An 8,875-nucleotide genomic window follows, 5' to 3' on the forward strand; every position below is an offset into this window, starting at 1 on the left:
CCCAGCCCACACTCAAATCTTGCCCATGCCCACAACTGTCATCTCTTCATATGACTAATGTGCTCCAGCAGGCAAGCTCAAATCTTTCCATTCCCTCCAACATCTTGTCACACACAACAGAAAAATAAATGGAAGATCCTGTGTTCAGTTTTGGGCTCCTCACTCCAAAAAGGCCATTGTATGACTCGAGGGTGTCCAGGGACGGGCAACGAAGCTGGTGCAGGGTCTGGAGCACAGGTCTGATGGGGAGCGGCTGAGGGAACTGGGGGGGTTTAGTCTGGAGAAGAGGAGGCTGAGGGGACACCTCATCGCCCTCTACAACTCCCTGAAAGGAGGGTGCAGAGAGGGGGGATGAGTCTCTTGACCCAAGGAACAAGCACCAGGACAAGAGGGAATGGCCTCAAGCTGCACCAGGGCAGGGTCAGACTGGCTCTTAGGAAGTATTTCTTTGCAGAAGGGGTTGTTGGGCGTTGGAATGGGCTGCCCAGGGCAGGGGGGGAGTCCCCATCCCTGGAGGGGTTGAAGAGTCGGGTTGACCCAGCGCTGAGGGATCTGGTGGAGTTGGGAATGGTCAGTGTGAGGTTCATGGTTGGACTGGAGGAGCTTCAAGGTCTTTTTCAACCTAGATGATTCTGTGAATAAAGGGAGGTTTTGGTCTGATTCTCCTCCTAATGTTTTTTTCCTTTTAATGAAACCAAAACCCAAAGTAAAGCTTGTGAGACCTGGCTGAGCAGTAACACAAACAGTGCGCTCGAACAAGCATCATCAAAAAACACTCACTTTTGTGAACCTTTCAAGAAAATCCACTTCCCAGAGTAGATCCATTAGCAAAACCAGCCCGTGATGGCCACGTGCTGTAGCAGGGCAGCCCTGCAGCATGGCATCACCATTGCCAGCAGCAGCCGTAAGCTTTTTGTGGAGCTGGCGCAGACTGGGGACTGACACCAGCCAGGCTTGCTCTCCCTGAGCTTTTCCTGACCCGCTGGCTGTGTGTGCTGTACTAGGTTTGGCTGTGATGGCCATTTTTCTAGTTGCCCAGGTGCTTACAGTCACGACACCAATGCAGCGATGCCACGCAGGGAAATGCTGCCATGATGGAGGTGCGGGACACAATGCTGGGGGCAAGAGATGAGCACGGGGTGGGCACTGCAGACCCCTTGGCTACGCACAGCTCATTGATGCTTAGGCCTTGGCTTCTGGCTTTAGGGGTAACAAAGAAGATAGCAAATGTATAGTATTGAGAATTTTACATGCAGAAATATTCTGAATTATTATTCTTTCTTTCCTTTTCTGTAATGATTAGAACCTGATGTGACAGCCGTGGACCTCTTGCTCCACAATGTGTGGTGCTGCTGACAGTATTTTTTTCTGGCTGTGGACCTCAGGAGCTGAACAGGGAACGGAGGTGACAGTCACAGCTCCCTGCAAGGTGATGCCTCCGCACGGTGGTCTGTTTGCTCCCAGTTTACATCCTACTTCCCTCTGAGCACAGGGAGACAGGCAGCCGTGCCCACGCAGGCAGAAGGTGCAGCATCCTTCTCCTTCCCACCACCTCATCCCACGGTAAAACTATAATTTGATTCCTCTCCCCACATCTATTTCTGGATTTTCAGCACTGAAATTAGCATAACTCTGTTCAGACAGGAAGTTGTTGCTATAGCACTAGAGAAGGGTACTTGGAAATGAATACCAGTCTTTGATTAAAAGATAGATGTCTAAAACATTTTTAATAAAACATAATGAAACAGACATAAAAAAGGGCTATCAAAAGAATGCTCTACTCCCTTATCCTTACTTCATTTAGGCAAAAAGCAATGGAAACACATTTATAACAGTACCGTTATATACTGTATAATTTACCAAGGAGTTTCTGCAACAGCAAGGAAATGATTGAACAAATCTCTTCAAATAAAAGTAAATAACGAACAAATTAAATAAATAGAAAACAAAGTTTCACTATGTGAGACACATCTTGAATGTCTAGAGTAAACACAATGTCCACGAAGCCTTCACTCAAAAAATAGTTTAGAACCCATAAAAAAGAATGTGTAAAAATCCAAGGAATTGACTGAGGACCAGTCAGACACACTTCTTAAACCAGCTCAACTACGTTGTGCCTTTACTAACCCAAACCTTTGCCTAAAGGGGAAGTGAGCCCATGGGTTTCTGGTGCTGGAGGAGCTAGAGACGTTGGACATCTTATGGCAAGAGTGTTTCTCTCTCCTCACTCCTCCCTTCTCGGAGAAGGCCCCTGTCACCCTGCGAAAAGCAAGTGGCCTGCTTATTCCCCTCCCAGCTCACCCCATCTCATCGCCCCTTTGCTCCCCTCTCCCCAGTACAAATCCCATGACCTGAGCTACCCTGAAGAGGCATTGGGACTGCAATGAAAACCACCAGCTACTGTAATACTGATGCTGCCTGAGTTCACAACATATTTATCCCCTCTCAGTGTCCTGTTCCCTTCACGTTTAGTTAATTTTGTTTTGAAATATAAACATCTCTTCAAATATCTTTCCCACCAGAGAACTAAAATGTGCCAGGCGTGGACTGCTTTCTAAAACTGCTCCCATCAGGTAATTCACAAGTGGTATTTTTAAACCCGTCGCTTGCTGAACAACAGACATTACACCCACCCACCCACAGACATTTCTTTGTCTTGCGAGAGGCCGTAAGCAGCGAGACATCACACATGCAGATAGTAGCCTGACCTTCATATGCTGTCACGAATAACACATGCTCCTCAGTATTTATTTCTATTTGAGGAAGAGGCAATTGCATATAGTCGAGGATGCACGCAGCAAGGGTAAAACCTGAGGGAAGAGAGGAGCAGTCACCCAGGGCAGAAGCCGGGGGCACAATGCCATGGTGGATACCGAAACCCTCCAGTGCCCTGCAAACCCCTGAGAGCAGCTGCCCTCTCCAAGGAAAAGCCTAGTTGCCCTCAGCCAAGTGAAAAAAACCACAAGAGCTGCCATCCTGGAGCCCCCAGCAGGGAGGGAAGCTCCCTGAAATGCTGCCTTGGAGGCAGGTTAAGAGGGGCCCAGGGGCAGGGCAGGGCTTGTTTAGCTACACAAATCCATGCTTGGTTTTTGAGCAAGAGGGAGCCAGCATCAGAGCTGAAACAAGCCACTTACAGGCTATATGGAATATCAGCAGCAGAACCAGGACCACGACAGATGTTGATACTCCAGGCTAAGCCCATGCTGTTCCTGAATCAACAAGGAACAGATTAAGAGCAATGTTGCACAATTTTTGTCTCCTTACGGACAAAGGCTTTGCTGCTTGTCATCACTCATTAAATAAACAGACTTGACAAACTCCTTTGTGAGTCTTGACAGGCTTTTTACATCAACTTTCCCATCACAAGTGGATATGGCTTTTTTCTCCACTTAGATGGTGTTCCCAAACAGCTGCAGAGCCACCTCTCGTGGCCGTCAGGTTCAATAGCGAATGAAATGGCATCCATCCGTAACACAAAATGTGTTTGACCCCCTCACCCCAAGACTTAAATCCATCTGCACAGGCAGTCTTATGGCAAGTACTCAGTGAAACATCAGCAACGAGGTAGATGAGCCACAACAACATCCAATGCTATTCTGACAGCAGACTCCGCTGTGTAACTGTCTGCTTCTGCATTATGCTTCCCCAAAAACCTACCTAACTGCACAACGTGTCTGAAACGATTAAGTGAAATAACCACCAACTTCTGAGCCATACTTGGAGACTGCACGACTTGTACAAAATGAGTACTTCCAGCAGAACTGCCCTTAAAATAGCCATGCTGACCTCAATCTGTGTGTCTCATTATTAAAGCAAATGCACCCTTGAATAATATGGCAAGACAAAGCACATCTCCGCAGCCCCAAACTACAGAAGGGTTCAGGTACAGATAAGATCTGTTTAGTTTAGAGCCATGTCTACCTCTTGCTGGTTTAAGGACTTATTCCTGGTTTTTTTCTTCTTCTCTTTAAGAATTTGGTCAACAAAACATTTTGAACAATATAGACCATTAGCTGAGTCCGTCTGGCTGAAGGGCAAAAATAGCCATCCCTCAGTCTGAGCTTTAAAATAGCTCCTCCCCAACGGGACTCAAATGTTCCCCGGCTGGGAAAGATGTTTATTTCTCTCCCTCTTTTTTAAACATTTAATTTCAGTTTATGTAGGCAATGTGGTCAAACACGACACAGCCCAGCACAGCAACTCACAGGAGACAGGATGAGAGTCTCTAATACACTAACTGCATCACGCCTCGAAAGATGAAAGCCTGATTTAGCAGCAGCACGCAGGCAGCCTCATCAGAGCCTTGGACCATTTTGGAGTCAGTTCCCGTACATTGTAAGTGCGATTCCTGTCCATACATTCAGGCAACAAGAGTCCTGGCTAGCGCTTGTTCTCTTCTCAGGCATCATGAAAATCATACGCAGGAATACATTCAGTACAGCATTTAATAAAGATAGATCAAGAAATAAAGAGCAGCGATATTTTAAAAAAGCAATATATGGTTTTGACAAATTGAGATTGCTGAAGGATTGGAAAATGCCACGTAATAACATAAAGGAATTATAATGTGCAAGTAGACACAACTTCTGCTATATGGAATAAAACATTGATGATGGAGGGCTCCTGGACTAGTGCATAAGATAAACTGTGAAACCACATGGTCTGTATGGCTCTTGAACCTGTTTTTAGATGCAGAGCTGACCAAGTAACAGGCTAAAAAGAACACACGGGACGACTTTTAACTTAGTCCCTCTGTTTTTTCAAATGTTTTTAATGATATGCCACACTCTGTTGAGATTTTTCACTGAAAAACCTCTTAGGAGATAGATCAGTTTCAAAAGATTCATCACCAGCTCATATGCATTTATTATTTTGCTCCACCTTAAGAGATGCTTGTTAATCTTGAAAGAACTCAGGACATTGCTATCTCTAATTGAGAAGGGCAGTTTTTAGAGTCAAAAAAGCTGTGCTGAATTTTAAGAGTATAAAAATTTCAGTCCAAATTCAGTACAAGGAGCCTTCAGAAGGCAGTAAAGCTTTCTTTTGAGGTAAAAGGAAGGAGTAATGTACTAATATTACTTAGTCCAGAGGATATATGTGTATATAAATTATCAGTGATATATTTTTCAGTAGATAAATTAATTTAGAAAGCAATGCATGCAAAAATACTTGGGCAAAATTCCCTATCAGAATAGCAATCATAAGGTGCCTAAAGACTGGTCATACACTGACATACCTAGATATTCTCCTGCCTCCTCAAGAATAAGGCCCAGAAAACCCCTCACAGTATTCCTTTGGTGCAACGCAGCTCAACTGAGGTCGAACAGAGCTGGTCAGAGGCACCAGCTGCCTCCTTTCTCCAGCACTGTCTCAAATCAGTTTTCCTAGCTGGTTAACTCTCAAGAAAATTAAACTCCCTGTGAAATGCCTCTATGGTCCACACCAACCCAAGCAATTATTTTGAACTGGAAAGGACAAGAGGTACTTGCCAACATTTCCAATGGGAGCTGCTACAGGTTGTGGTCTTTTGAGAATCTAGATAGCCTAAATATAGATAGCCTAAATGAAGGCTGTTTCACAGGCTCACAAAAGCCTTCAGGTGCAGCATTTGGTAAGGAAGTTGCACAGAGACTTCCCTTAATTTCCTGATCAGCTGTTAATTAATAACTAACAGGCAACCAGAGATATGCTTAGAGCCCTATCAACACCATCTGGCAGACTATGATCCGCAACAACCCGGGAAGCCACGGCACATGCACATCAGCACTGCATGATCAGCCCTGGCTGTAATCAGGCTCAAACTATTTCATGTCTGTCTGTTGTTTTGTGGTTCTTTTTTTTTCCCCTCCAGTAAAAAAAGAAAAAGCAGGAACACATAACCTAGGTATAATATCACAGATTCACAGAATCATCTAGGTTGAAAAAGACCTTGAAGATCATCCAGTCCAACCGTTAACCTAGCACTGACAGTTTCCAACTCCACCAGATCCCTCAGTGCTGGGTCAACCCGACTCTTCAACCCCTCCAGGGATGGGGACTCCACCCCTGCCCTGGGCAGCCCATTCCAACGCCCAACAACCCCTTCTGCAAAGAAATACTTCCTAAGAGCCAGTCTGACCCTGCCCTGGCACAGCTTGAGGCCATGCCCTCTTGTTCTGGTGCTTGTTCCTTGGGTCACGAGACTCATCCCCCCTCTCTGCACCCTCCTTTCAGGGAGTTGTAGGGGGTGATGCAGTAGCCAGAGCACACACAGTTTCTTTATCTACTCTGAAAACCCCACTTGAATACCAATTTGCTTACATTTTTTCATTTCAGGGTAAAGCATATCTGATAGAAAAGTCAAACTTTATTTGTGAGTCAGAACTAGCACTGAGGTTAAAACGTACGTACTTTACATTAAAAAAAACCTGTAAATTGAACCCTCATACCTGGTATGGAAGTGGATGGCTCAACACCACTCTCTTGTGGGCAGAGATCTGAAGGCCTACGGCTGTACGGAGCATGCAGATGTGTAGACAGCTCCAGTAAAAAGAAACGTCTATTGAGCCTAACTCCCTCTCTCCCACAGTCAGTCATGCCCACAGACCTTTTCTGCCACGGAATACAATGCAAGACAGGCATATTAATAAATGTAACACAAACTTCCCTGAGCTTTTCCTCTCTTCATTTCAAGCATCTGTTTAGCAGCTGTCACAGTGACACACAGATAAATCAATTTTTTTCACCTCGCTGTACTCATTTGTCTTCTTTTTTCTGTGTTTAATTTTTCTGGTTTTGCTTGCTGCATATTCTCCCTTTCACTTTCCTCCACCCGTAGGATTTTTTGTACAGCCATACTCCTCATTGCAGGTTAGACTTACTGAAAACCAGCACATAATGTTACCGTAAAAGCTGGCAGAGGAACTCTCTAAGACTCGTTTTGGAGTGTTAGAAAGCAGAATAGCTTTAGAAAGGTGAGCGTGCCCCAGATCTAAAAGTGGCAGCTAATATACAGTGACATTATACATATTCATAACTTTTCTGAGAAATGAGTTACATACGAATTAGATTTCCTGGAACTAATTACAATATCCGCGTCCTAATTACGCATGCACTTTCTTGCTGGGTGGTGGTCTCGAGGGGTCCCTGGTGCTCATTGGTAGTCTTCCTCACCGTGTCTGCTGGTTGCCCTCAGTGCTCACGCATGCTCACAAAGGTCTGTTTAGGAGGTGTTGTGCAGCTGTGTCTTGAGCTGGTTTGTTTTAATTTGTCCCATCTTCAAGAACAGGGCCCAACTGTCTTATTTATTACCATCTTATCTTCAAACCCCTTTCTTCTTCACCAAAGCACCAACCTTCAGCTGTGTCTGCACATTCCAGAAGCTACATTGATATTGACCTAATTTATTCTCAGTAAAAAAAATGTTTAGCAAGACAAAAAGCAAGACAAAAAAAAATGTTAGCAAGACATTTTGGCTTACATTAATACTCAGCAGTAAGCACTCATTTTGCTTGAAAATACTCTTAAGGAGAACTCCACATGTCCAGTTTTCCCACCACCCTGCTGGATAATGCAGAACTTCACCATAACAGTGTAGGCTGCAAGTAAAGTGCTTAGGGATCTGGTGGAGTTGAGAACGGTCAGTGTGAGGTTCATAGTTGGACTGGAGGAGCTTCAAGGGCTTTTCCAACCTGGATGATTCTGTGATTCTGTAAAGAGCCAAAGTCTAAAATGAAACCGGGTATTTCACGTGAGGTATGTCAATCATTGCACAGTACAGCAGACCACCAAAATTGGATCCACTGATGCTCCAATCACAGTGATACATCAGTGCTTCTCAAGCACATGTTGATGGAAGCTGTCACCTTCACCACTGGCTAACAGCCATGCATGGATCAGGCAATTTGGGGAATATCAGGTCTTAACTAATGAAATCAGATTTGAGTCTAAAGTTTCATGAAATGAGAAGCATCTCTCCACTGACAGGGCTGATGAGATGCATCCCACAATTTTGTACCCAGCACACAGGCTACAAGCATAGCACTAAAACACAAATGGAAACCAAAGCAAAGATCAAGCCAGGATATCAGGACCTCTGGCGTAATACTAGTATTAAATGAATTCATGCCCTTCTATTGTTGAGCCAGAGCTGACGCAGCCATATACTTCACTAAAAGGTCATCTAGCTGTCAAACACAGTAGTGGTTCAAGTCCTTCTCCTGAGTAAAACAGAGGTGGGGACAGGATATAATTATGCTTTTCCAGGTGAAATCATCTAATGAGTCACAACAGTAATTTCTAGGTTGCAGTTTTCCAGCACAGTAACTACTTGGCTTCCCCCTCGTCCCCATCCTTTACCACGATGGTACAGCACCTCTTTCTGGTGAGAGAACCATTACTCCATCAATGAGAGGGTTTCCAAAAATTATGCTACCTGACACAGTGGGACTAGCTACAGACTTCCTTGTTAGTACTGATGGCTCTGAGACAAGTTCAAGACATCTGAAGACACTCAGAAAAAAACCAGGGATCTTTTCTTGGCCAAAGCATTTTGTCATCAAACGGAAAACCAGAAATTTGATTTAATGAAACATTTTGCAAATATGTAACAGCTTTGATAAACAACATATAATCCCTCAACATCCCTAAAACGACAATATTTCCTCCTCCACCGAAACAGGCAAAGCTTAGAAACTACATACACCTTTTCCAATAATAACCTTCAAACCCCTAAAAATTCCAGCTTCAAGGCCCTGCACAGTTCTTCACAATCTGGCACTTTTTTGTGAATTAGCAACGTCAAGGCAAAGTTAGTAGCCATTATCTAAAAATCTTATGAGAAAATGAGCTAAATACTTAGCTAGCATAAGATTAGCATTGGCATATTTGTCCTAAT

This window comes from Strix uralensis, chromosome 4, assembly GCF_047716275.1.
Source record: "Strix uralensis isolate ZFMK-TIS-50842 chromosome 4, bStrUra1, whole genome shotgun sequence".
Classification (NCBI taxonomy): Eukaryota; Metazoa; Chordata; class Aves; order Strigiformes; family Strigidae; genus Strix; species Strix uralensis.